We start from the raw sequence: 12,808 nt of genomic DNA on the forward strand, positions 1-12,808 counted from the left end.
TATGTATGTATGTATATAATATACGTAAACGTATGTAATAATACTAAATTGATTAAAAAAAAATATGTTGTCTTTTACATCTAATGTACAAATATATACATTTTAAAAAAATTAAATCTCAGTTGCAAGATTAAAACGTTTGAAAGAGCAATTCCTCGCCCCCTTGCCTTTTTATTAAGAAGTAAAAATATTGGCAGGTCAGTTGTATATAAGCTGGATCGTAATTCATCCTAGTCAACACTGTTATTAAATATTCAACCCCAGCATGCATTAAACATGAATGAATAAGACATAAAAATAAAAAATGAATGTTTTATAACCTTTAAATATCTTCCTCAGAAAAGATTCCATTTCAGAAACAGAGTAGAAGGGGATTATGAGACCACAGTGATTTTTTACACATCGCTTTTTGTAATGATATTTATTATGATTTCGAGTATTGATTATCTAATAGTGCATGAATATGGATACGAATTTAAGTCATTATGGGAAAATTCATTTCTCTTGGTCTCCTTTTGTTCGAATACGACAGTTTGAAATAAAAGAATAATAACCAATTGAATTAAATCTAATTATAGGATCATTTAGTCGAAATTAGTTCAGTTATCTAGTTCTAAGGTTGAAAATCTAGAACTATAAGAACTAGAAATTACTTTAAAGCGTAGAATAGCCAAAATGGTGAATTGGTTTTTCTCTTAATTTTTTTTTAACAGGTTTTTTAAGAAACAGGCTAGAGAAAACCATTTTATCTTTTCACATATACTGCTAAACTTATTTAACATCTATTGCTGAAGTCCAATGTCCAAGGCACAAAGAAAAACCATTCAGACAAGAAGACAAATCGTTTGTCTAAAAATACTGCTTCCGCTCATGTCCTTGGCAGTGAGGCAAGGGATTACGGACTGGAACAGTTTTGTTGTGGTTGCTCTGTTTATATTTTCCTAAGGTCTTAATTGATTTTTATGGAAAATACTGAAATTATTCCAACGTAATAAAAAAATCAGGTTTCGAAACTCCCAACGTAGTTTTTAATTAATTTGATTAATAATTTATCCGTAACATTAAATTTCTAATTTCAAGGCAATAGTCGGCTAGTTTTTACATACTGAACCTATAATATTCTTAATTAATTTTATGAGTTAATTTCAACAAACAAATGAAATTGGCTTAAATATTTATTTCTGTAATTTATTATGTTGGTGATAATAAGAGAGAAATGCTTTATTTAGCCATGCTGCCTAAATATGCTACATATTTTCAAAATATATAAAAAAAACATTTTCCCTACATTTTCCTTTTACTATCAATCCTCGTTTACACACTTAATTCAAATATTTTAATTTTTTTTCTATTTAAAAATTTCATTCAATTTGACAATTCTATTTCATTTGATTGACAATATTATTCTCTCTCAGACCTCCCTTCTCCAGTGATTCGCTACCCACGTTCGATCCGTTAAATAAATTAAACGAATTTATCATTAGATAGCAATTTAAAATCAATCCAAATACTTAATAGTCACAACAGTAGATAGATCACTTTACAAAATAATAAATAAATTAAAAAAAAAACTAATATGTAGATTTTAAAAAAAATAAGAGGTTAGTTAAAAGAAATACTTCAATGAATAAATAAGATAAAAGTATTCTGATGAATGACATAGGAGAAAAATTGATAAATTGACGTTGGATTCAAATGCTGATTAAGTTATTTTACGAAATTTCTTACCAATTAAATTATATTCCTCACATTTAATTTTTACTACTAAGTTATTTGTAATCAATAGATAGTCATTTATTAGAGTCTCCATTGCAAAAATATCTAATTCTAAAAATATCATTATCATGTTCGATAAACGTTAGCATTTCTCCATGATATAAACTGTTCCATAATGTACCTAAATAAAATCAAATATATTATATAATATAAGTATATAATATTCTAATTATATATTAATGTTTTATAAATATATTTTTAATGTATGAGGAATACAATATTTTTTCCGATTAAATTGGCTTTAAATAAATAGTCCACTTATACGAGTTATAATATTAATCGTACACTTATAATGTTTTAATACTTGACTTGGATTAATTCTAAGTCAAAGATCGTAATTACTGTTGAGACACTTAAATAGGAGAAATAAATGGGAATTTTTGTCAAATTCTTGTAATTAACTCTATTGAAACGATAAATTTAATTTAATTTTTTATTTTACACATGTACGTCATTGTAAAAAAACCTCTAAATGAAGAAAGAAATGTAGAAATCATTCAAATTATTTTTTACCTATAATGAATAAAATATTTTTACCGATTGATTTTGACTTTAAATAAATAGTCCACTTATACAGTTACAATGTTTTGATATTAGATTAATACTAAATCAAATTGTAGTTACTATTGAGACACTTAAATAGGAGAAATAAATGGGATTGAAATTAAAAGTTTTAAATAATTTAATTTAAAATATTATATTTTTAAACATAGGGGGGTTTTGTATGTAAAAAAAAAAAACGCTAAATGAAAAAAAAAAATTAGAAATTACTCATATAATTTTTTATATGTGAAACTGTCTTTGTTAGTTTTTACGGAACCTGTATTATTCAAAGGTAAAAATCACAAACCTGTTAACAAAAGAACGTTCTATGAATAAAACGAATGGTCCTACGTCGTTGATGTTAAAAGCTATCATTCTTGGAACGAATTCGACCAGCGATTTTAATCAGTCGTTTTGTCCCCTTTGATCTTTTATACTTAATTTCCTTTTTATTTTACCGACGTTCGAACCAACAAAAGAATATTACAAAGATGATTTACGTTCGAGTGTAGCTCATGAATAGAAGAGCTAGTTTAAGTTTACTATTAAAAAAAAAAGTTTGGTAGAAATTGAACAAAGAACTGGGTTAGTAAGAACTCTTGAAGTAGAGAAATAGCAGTACCAGATCATATTAAAATTAAAATTAATAAAATATAATCTCAAGTCATACTAATTTTATTACAAATTTCTGACTTTTAAAACATTATTATCCTAATATGACCAAAAACTTCTTTCTCTTTTTATAACATTTTATCATCAGTATTACTAAAGATTTCTTTAACACTATAAATTATTGCTGTAAAGTAAAATACTTTTTGATAACTTTAGGAAAACTTGTTAATGCGCACATCTTTTGATCTCTTACTTATTTAAGTAATAGATAATTCTAATATTTATTAGACAACAAAATATTGAAATAAAATTTCATATTCTATTCACATTTTTACAATACTATGTATTATTTTCATAAAATAAAATTCAAAGAACTATTTATGATCTTATGGGGCAGTGATAACTCAATAACCAATAAATATTGGTGATATTATTAGGAATATATATTAAAGCTCTTGCCATGAATTCTAAACTAAATTGTTCATGATAAGTTACAAAATTGTTTAATTTTAGGCTTATAAAAAAAAAATTGTCTTTACCATCGTTTTGAAGAATACATACCTATATTTTCATGTAGGATGTTTTGTATTTATTAAAATTCCTATCATTTCTGAATTCAAGAAGGCTCTGAAATGATCCATTGACTTTCTTAAATGTTATTCGCGAGGTATAGATTTATAGTTTAATATAAATCGATCCTCTCTTGGATCCCAAACAAACTTTATTCCATTAAAAAAAAGAAAAATCAATGGATCGTTTCAGATACTTCTTGAGTTCAAAAATGAGAGGTATCAATAAATATAAAATATCAATATTTCTATAACGGTGCCATATTTATTTTTTAATTTACTTATATAGAACAAATATATCAATAATTTTTTAATTCAAGAAGTCTCTTAAGCTATCCATCGATTTTTATTTTATTTTTTTCGTACTCGCCAGTTATCGATTTATAGCGAAATAAAATGATGGCATATTTTATTTTTTAATTTACTTATATACAAAAATCGAAGAACGATCCATTCATTTTTATTTATCTTTATAAATGGTATAAAGGTTGTTTTGGACTCGGGAGGTATCGATTTATAGCTTAAGGCACGTAGTATTGTTTAATAATATAAAATTAATCTATTCACGTTAAAGACAAAATGCTAGAACACTATAAACCATTTATAAACCTTTTCCATAGAAAGTTTGTATACTCTGCTGTAATTTTAATCGTGAAACTTCAGTTTTTGATGTGAGATTAACAAGACATGATGAATATAATCAATATTTTGTAATGAATTAAATAATTTCATTAGTTTCTATGGAACAAATTAGCAACCAATTCCCCTATTTTAATATCTTGGACTATTTTCTAAAAAAGTGTTTCAATTTTTCATTACGATGGAAATACTTTTTTATTTTGTTTATTTTATTTTTTTGACTCGTTTATATAAAAATAATTTTTGTAGTAATTTATGAAATTAATATTAATTCGGTCAGAAAATTCGTGGTGTTAGTTTTTCAAGTAATATATTCTACTTTTATTTTAGAAGAGCCTATGTTATTTTAAAAGTTCTCTAATTTAAGATAAGACAAATTAACTGACCTGTAGAATGTAGGAGATTGTTCCTTCAATTAAGAGAGATGCTGTATTCAATACCTAACAATATTGTCGGTTAGTATCCTGTCAGCGGCGCTGCTCTATCTGTTCCCAACGTCCGGTAATATTACAATTTTAGAAATTAATATACAAACATGATATAGATGGAATAATAAATGATAATAATAATAATCTCGGTAAAAAAATTCATTTCAAGATAATGATTAATGTAAATGTTTAACGATGACTGAATCAGTGAGGTAATAACACAATGTTTGCGCATGGTAAATATGTTTGCCTGATATACGTGAGTTTGTGACCGTTGTTATTTGAGTTAGACTGTGAGCTTGAGTTGGACTATCGCTATCACGTGGAATTTGTTGAATCTTATTTTTTAACAGTCGCCAGTATATAAAACTATCTTGGTATAGATGAAATATAAAATAGTAAAACATCTTATATCTTATAAACATCTTATGGCTTCTACAAACTTCTTAAAAGATATTTTTTTGTAGGTCTGTCATGAATGTACATCAACTTTGCAAGTTTTTGAATCGGTAGAGTCTGTATTATTTTCATGTTTAATTTTCGAAAAATACACAACTAAACTGAAACAAAGAATTTTATAAGACTAAAACTACGCATTTAATTAACCAATTATTAAAAAAAAATATATGATGTTATTAGTCTTAAAATTACAACTATTATAAAACAAAATTCAAAATTTTTTAATTAAAAAGACCAGAAGGTCAAAATAAATATTTTAAAATTTAAAAACATCCTTGTCTTGAAATTAAAATGATGTTATATATTTTAGCAATAATTCCTTTCTATGAAAACATTGATTTAAAACATCAAGACAATTATCGACATGCTTTTTAAAAGATCGTTAGGGGATTGTTTATTATAAGAAATAACCAATAATTATGCTCTAATATAAAAATGTTTCTATGGAAAGTCTTAAACTGACTATTTTGTATGAAACTTCAGCCTCAATTTAGTTCAATAAGAAATAAACCTATTTTCTTTAATTTTTGTTTAGTTTTAGTAATAATAAATGAACACTACAATAAATAAAATAAGTCCTAGTCATCATCGTTGATTATATTTTTTTGATATCAGATTTTAATGTTTAAGTAAAAGAATTAAATTGTATATTTTTTAAGTGCATTGTAATTAATTAATTAATTAATTAATCAATTGTCAATTTTTTTTATTTTAAAAAACGTCCTTAACTTCTTAGTAACCTTTTAATAATTTTTCAAAACTTATAGTTTTCTACATTATTTATTTTATTATAGGTTATCAGTCTCAAAAGTGGGTGCCTACTCCTTCTCGTAATGGCAATTCCGAGAAATACAGGTCTAATTTTGAAACGTAATCTAACACTAATTTTACAAGCACTGTCCTACTTGGCTCCAACCAAAAAGAAAACACCACGTCTATTTATAAATAAAAGAATATATTTTATTTAAAGTGGTCCCCAACATTTTTCCAACGTTCCGAACTCTAATGGACGTATATTTCTGACACTGCTTCTAATTTAAAATGGAATTTGCTTTTGGCATCCGTTCATGGGTATAGAGCTGCTCTGTCAGGTAACGTCGTTCCAGTAACGCCATTTATAAGTAGGACAAATTATGAATTTTTTAATAATATTGGTGTATTTTATTTCCATCATTCATAGAGAATCTTTATTAAACCAACGTATTTTACTTATAAAGTGCTGTATGTCCAAAAAAATAAAATAAATAAATAAATTGTTATTCGAAGCAAATTTTAATTGTTAGATAATAGAGGATTCAAAAACTAATTTAATTTTTTTTTTTTATTATTTAACTTATAGTTCAAATATGACTTAAGGCAATACAAATAAAGTACAATGGTGAAATAAATTAACTATTTTATTTTGTAACAGTTGTGATTTGTGAATACTGAATAGGAGAGCTTTTAAACAACTAATCAATTTATTTACTCTTTAAATAAACACATTTGTTTATTTTTTAACATTTATCAGAACTAATCACAATTAGACACTATTACACTTCAAGTAAAGATAAGGTTTAGGATTCATTGGCTGAACTATTTCTAACTAAAAACTATTTCGCTGAAAATCATTCTTGATTTTGAGGAAGTTAAATAAATTATATAATATTAAATGATATAATAAAATTGATTTAAATAAAATTATATTAAAATTTACTAAAGAACGTTGAGTTAACCTAGCTTCAGGTAATAATCGATTAATTAAATGCAAATTAGATATTATCTATAGTTTTGGTTTGGTAAGATTTTTTTATTTTTTTGTTCACCTTCTTAGTTTAATTTGACTATTATTTATTTATCTTTAAACAAAATTATATAAATACGCGTATATATTAAATACAACGTAAGATATACAAATAAATTTGCATTAATTCTTGTCTAGAATTAATGGAGGTGAAATGTTCCAATAGTTAAGTCGATTGATTTTTAACTCCAGGTCCCAGGTCGTAAATTTATTTTATATCCTATCAGGCGAGATTGGACACTGGGATCACTGAACACTACGGGGGTGGATACAGCCTCTATAAAAAATAAGTGTCTAATAATTCAATTTTACTAAGCGAAAACTCAGAGGCTGAACATGAAAACCTGTCATATAACCTCATGTCACGGTTGGTCAAGTAGCAATACTTAACAGTACTTATCAAGTATTGAACCCGGGTTGTAATGATGCTATTAGAAATACTGTATAGAATAATATTCAAATATACGGATTCTATCTAAGGAATTTTATATTTTTGTTTGGTTTCCTTCATCATTACCCAATTAATCAGAACAGGTCTATCACTTATAACCACTGAATTTCCTAAGTACCGATTATCCCTTAAACCCCCAACCAGACCCCGAGGCTATCGTCTTAGCTCGAGGGATTACCGGCATTCCATTGTCTACGTCCTACTTGACAAAGCCCCTCTTCCCAGGTCACCAATAAGTGGGGTATCTCTTCTTGCATGCTATCCACTCGAGGAAGCTTTCCTCCGATTTCCCTATTCCCCTATTTAATGTCGTCTTAAATAGATTAATCCGTAGGAAACCTGCCAGATATTCAGAATAATTCTGGCTAGTTTCATGTTCTTGTTGGCTCCAACCCATTCTCTGCTAGGAAAACATCTAGACACAATTGAACAATCTGCAAACTATTTGTGATCTAATCTACTTGATTCTATTTGATGATTTCTTGATGTCAAACCACTGCATATACATGAAGTGTCAATTGTTTTAGCAATTATAATGCGAGGGTTGAAATCAAATATATTATGCAAAAACCGGCTCAAGATTGCAATAGAGTCACTTATCACCGAGTTATTTAACTGTGATTCAGGAATAGGAAATTTTCACAAAAAAATTTATTCAATTTGTCTATTTCTTAATTTTAACGATTTTTATTATAATTCTCTGTTTATTAATTATATTGAAAAAACGTAATAAAAAAAGTATCCCGAATAGAGTTTGGTGTAATTACTATGTAACAATTTAAACGGTTTTAAGTATAGATCAAATAATTAACAATCACAAGTTTTTGTAGAATCCATGTTTTGATTAAATTAAAATTTTTAAAATATCTTATATATGATATGATGTTAAGTGAACCAACTTTTTTTTTTACGGAAACTCGGTGAAATATGACTAACATGCAAACCGTTTTTACAAAATTACAATAATAATACAACATTATCTATATAATAATAAACTAAAGACGATGAGATAGTATTGAGTGATTCCCAATTAACGAAACGTGATAGGTACCCCTTATGTAAATAAAAATCCACTTTTTTTTTTCAAACTAATCATGCTTGTCATCGTTTTATGGAATTAATTTCAATATCAAAGCTGAATTAAATTATCGACAGTCTACCGTACCAACATGCACATGAAGAAACCATGCTATGAAATCACTGTTTACAGTTCGTAAACAAGATACGCCTTTTCGCTCTTGTTTGATGCATTGACATAACTAAAAAAATCTACAAATTTGTGACGTGTTTGAATACACGGTTGGTTGTAGAATTTATTATTAGTTACCGTTGGTAGATGGTGCTGCTTGCCTGGTCGGGAGCCGACTAGGCTTGTACCGCACCTAGCTACCAGAGACTAGGCCTAAATATACAGTCTACCCCCCTCTCCTTCTTCTACCTAGGTATTTATATATTATACCTAGATTTTCAGGTGCTATCCACCTGATAAAGCTAAATAAACTGCATAAAATGTATCCAATACGCGTCTTTACGAGTCGTAACCTTTATATACAAAACTCATACGTCATTTATACGTGATGATTTAAAAAAAAAAAAAGACAAAGATAGTCGAAAAAATTAACATAAACAGCCTAAATAAAATAAAAAATGCAACAAATCTTAACCTAATTTAAGATTTCATTTATGACACAAGACTGATTTACAACCTTGCAGATAAAAACCACTATCATGTTTATTTAATGAGGTAATTCTAACTTTTAGAGGTGTTGATTGCATAATGATGTAAACCTGAATGTTGGACTAGTTATTAAAAAAATATGAGTTAGAGAATCCTGGTCAAAAAATAGAATAATATCGGATTCGTGCTCTACTAACTTAGAGCCGCGTATGAATTTTCACTATCCATGCCAAGTTGGCAGGCCTGGCACTTATCCTATGCCGCTGAAAATAAAATAGGTCTTGTGTTTTGAAACCATTTCGCCTTTCATAAATTTTTTATTTTTTTTTTTCATTTCGTTCAGCACGTCTAGAGAAAATTGTGTCAAGAAAATAAAATAGAAATACACGTTCCAATTCTATTCCGTCATTATTTTTAGATGTGGTTTCGAAAATTACTTTTCATTTTATTTCCAATTACTTAAAAACAATGATACTTAATCTTTTAATCAATAGATTAATTAATTTGGACGACGAACTTATTCGAGGAGTATCCATGGATCGCTTATAAGATAACACTGTATCGTCTGATGAAGATATGAGGATTTATGGGCCTATATAATGCAAGCCGTGTTTAGATGCTTCACGAAGAGATAAAAAGATAGATAAGCAGATTTTACTTTTGAATTTTGTTGTGAAAATAAATGCAGGCGATAATTGTAATCGAATTTTATTAAATTTATAGATATTTAGCTGGACTAAAATGTTGATACGTATCCAAGCAATATATAGCTAATTAAAATTTTAATAAGACAGCAATTATTATTATTTCTAATTCAGTAATTTTAAAAATAAATTTTAAAAAATAAAAAGAGTTAAAAAGTGAGGTACTCACCAATAAGTGTTCGATATCCGGAGTTCCTGTGGTCCCCCGAAGATGTTCGACAATAAATAAAGTCCGTCACTATATACTATATACTACTAAATAAATAAATAAATAAAAAGGCACACACAGAAGAGGGCACTGAGGGCACAGGACAGGGCGGCCCTCGGCAGAGAGGGGTGTCCTATATAGGTCTGTCCTAGCGCACTCCCGCGGCAGGCGCTCCAACCAATCCTCCGTTCCCGCCACCCGCCGCCTGGCAGCGCTCACATAGGCCTCGCTTCAATTGATTATCTCTCTTTATTATATCGGTACCTCAGTACTTCACATATCATCTTTTATTCCATTACATCCATCAAATGTGCTCAGGCAACCGGTGAATCCTCTGACCGAAAATTGAGTTATGTGTCTTGGTAGGCGAGAGGAGGGCGGTACGAATGGTACTCTTCCTGTCTTCACATTGAACTTTGTGGTCAGTCATTTTTAGATTTTTACGGGTATTTAAAAGTCTAATTAAATACAAAAAAACATATTTTTCTTAGTCAATTTTGAAAATGATATTGAACATAAAAAACAAAAAAATCAGCCCCATCATCCATATATATTATGGAACTAGAAGTGATTCTAAAACGCCTTCTTAACCAGAATGTATCCCTCAGAATTTTGCTCACATTGGGAAATAAATTTAATATTTTTCTAGTATTGCATCCATTTTGTTTATAATTTTGTCTACCTTCCGTTAACCCTTTGATGTTTTTATAGCCGCTTGTTTAGGTTACTCCCTATTTTACCTCCACACCTATAATCATTTCAGTTTTGGCCTCCTCCTAACGGTAATCCTGAGCATTCCCTTTCTAGTACATTCCTAACGTTATATCCTTTTTCTCTCACTTGAGACCTGTGTTTCTTTTTTTAAATCATGAGCCGAGATAAGAAGAACTGTTACGAAATCTGGATTCTTTAGCCTCTGATGGAACAGCTATAATTTACAATTTCAATTTCAAACAATATGGAAAGTAATAATAAAGATTTTTGTAGTCATCACATCCAATTATTAAAAAGAAATATTTCAATGAGATCAATGCTCACATGCATGTGAGGGGACACAAAAGTTGGACACTCATGCCGGGTTAAAAAAACAACAAATTTCAGGATAAAAAATAAAAGGTCTTCAAAAAACGAGACAATGCTTATCAAATATTCAAATAGAATATGAACACGGATAGTAATAATACTGTCAAGAGTTGATTACTTCATAATATATAAGCTATCTTCAGTTGGGGTGAGAATAGTCCAAGGAATTAAAATAGTCTGAGGTAGATACAATTTGAATTTGGCGCCCAAATAATTCCCAATATAAATATTTTTTCATTCACTGGTAGTTTATGTGATATCTGTATACATGTTTATATATTTTTTTAAATAATTTTTATTTTATCATTTCATTACATAGATAAATTAAGTATATTTAGCAAGTTTGAGCAATTAAGTGATTTTACACTTGAATTAACATTGATAATGTAATGACATTTATTGCTAAAATTTTGACTTTTTACGGTGGTCAATACCGTAATGTAATTAAAATTTTTATTATTAACAAGAGTTAATCACATTTGATTTCGTTTATAAAGATTCATTGAAAATTTTGACTACTATTAATCAGTATGAACTGTTCATAACACTTCATCAAAATGCGACTAACATTTTTGTAGTAGCAATTTTAATAACATTAATCTATTGACAGTTGTGAACTTCGCAAATCTTTTCATGTTGTCCAGACGTAGGTAAAATGGAATCTGTAGATCTGTAAACAACTTCTCTAAATAAATATAAGGTTTTAACAATTAATTTGTGAATTGAATGAAGATTTGAAAATTACAAATAGTTTTTAGGTATTTTTTTTGCTAACATAACGAATAAAGTATTCCGTGATGTTTAATGTTTTATCGAGAATTTCAAAAAAACTACCGCTGAAAAGAAAGGTATCGTAAGAAGTCTTTCTCCTCGAAGAAAGAGAAAAAAGTATGACTTTGATTCAATGCAGATGAATTAAAATTTATTCAGATTTTCTGGTTTGCTTTGTAAATTTTTTTCGTATTCTTCGAATTCTTTCTTACTTAACTTTATAGTTCATTTACGAGACGTTTCATTATTTAATATATGTTCCTGAATAGTAGTTTCTGCTAATTTTTATTATCACATATTTTTATTTTTTAATCTCTTGAAGGCAGGGAAGTTTAAAGGTACTCAGGTTTAGAGAGACCCGCTCTTATTACAAATTTCATTACTAAATTATTTTTGTGAATTTAGGAAAACTTTGTATTATAGTATAACAATAGAATAAAAATAAAGTATTTTGATTCTTTAAATGTTCCAGTATTTATTTTTTCTTAGATACTCGTCAATTGACGATTAGAGTGATAACATATATAAAATAAATATTTTTAGAAATTTAAATTTATTTTTCTGGCTATACTCTTCATGTGAGAGTTAACATGGAAACAAACCTGGACCATTCAAACCCCAAACGTGGTGTCCCAACTTTGGTACGGACTTTCTGCTCTCATTCGCACAAAGGGTAAAATATAAAAAAAACAAAAAAAAAAACTGAAAAGACACTGTAAAAAATCACCCTAAAGGGACTTTATTCCAATGATACTTACAAAACAGAATAAATACCTTTTTTTTCCATTCTCGCAGAACTGACGATATACTGGAGTGTAGCAAAGGAGATTCTTTACATGTGGATAATATATAAAACATGTGAGCCCCTTTTCACAACCAAATTTGGGAACAATTAAGAAATTATGACAAATGATCGGTTATAATGATGGTGCACAAACACCCTTACTTAAAAACAAATCTGCATAAAAAAATAAAAAAGAATCTCTCGTCTTAAGCTTCGTTTTTAAGTCTAATTATGTCAAGATGTCTGTAGAAAGATGGTTTGATTTTATGACAAATTTGGAAAAAATCAATCCACTTTACTAATAAATATAATCTTGTAAA

General features: G+C 28.0%; 1 protein-coding gene across 4 annotated transcripts in view; it reads right to left on the bottom strand.

The window, feature by feature from the left end:
- SERCA (ATPase sarcoplasmic/endoplasmic reticulum Ca2+ transporting SERCA) overlaps window positions 1–9,969 on the bottom strand; it is a 94,193-nt gene extending 84,224 nt beyond the window's left edge. For 3 of the 4 annotated variants that reach the window (XM_014427751.3, XM_014427750.2, XM_014427747.2), the window contains exon 1: window positions 9,812–9,969. The gene's annotated coding sequence lies outside the window, so the exon portion shown is untranslated. Of the gene's footprint in view, window positions 1–8,587; window positions 8,673–9,811 lie in introns of those variants that run through there. The other variant, XM_014427749.2, reaches the window with a different exon arrangement.
- Window positions 9,970–12,808: the final 2,839 nt, after the last annotated feature.

This window comes from Halyomorpha halys, unplaced genomic scaffold, assembly GCF_000696795.3.
Source record: "Halyomorpha halys isolate HHAL.00 unplaced genomic scaffold, Hhal_1.1 Scaffold669.1, whole genome shotgun sequence".
NCBI classification, from domain to species: Eukaryota; Metazoa; Arthropoda; class Insecta; order Hemiptera; family Pentatomidae; genus Halyomorpha; species Halyomorpha halys.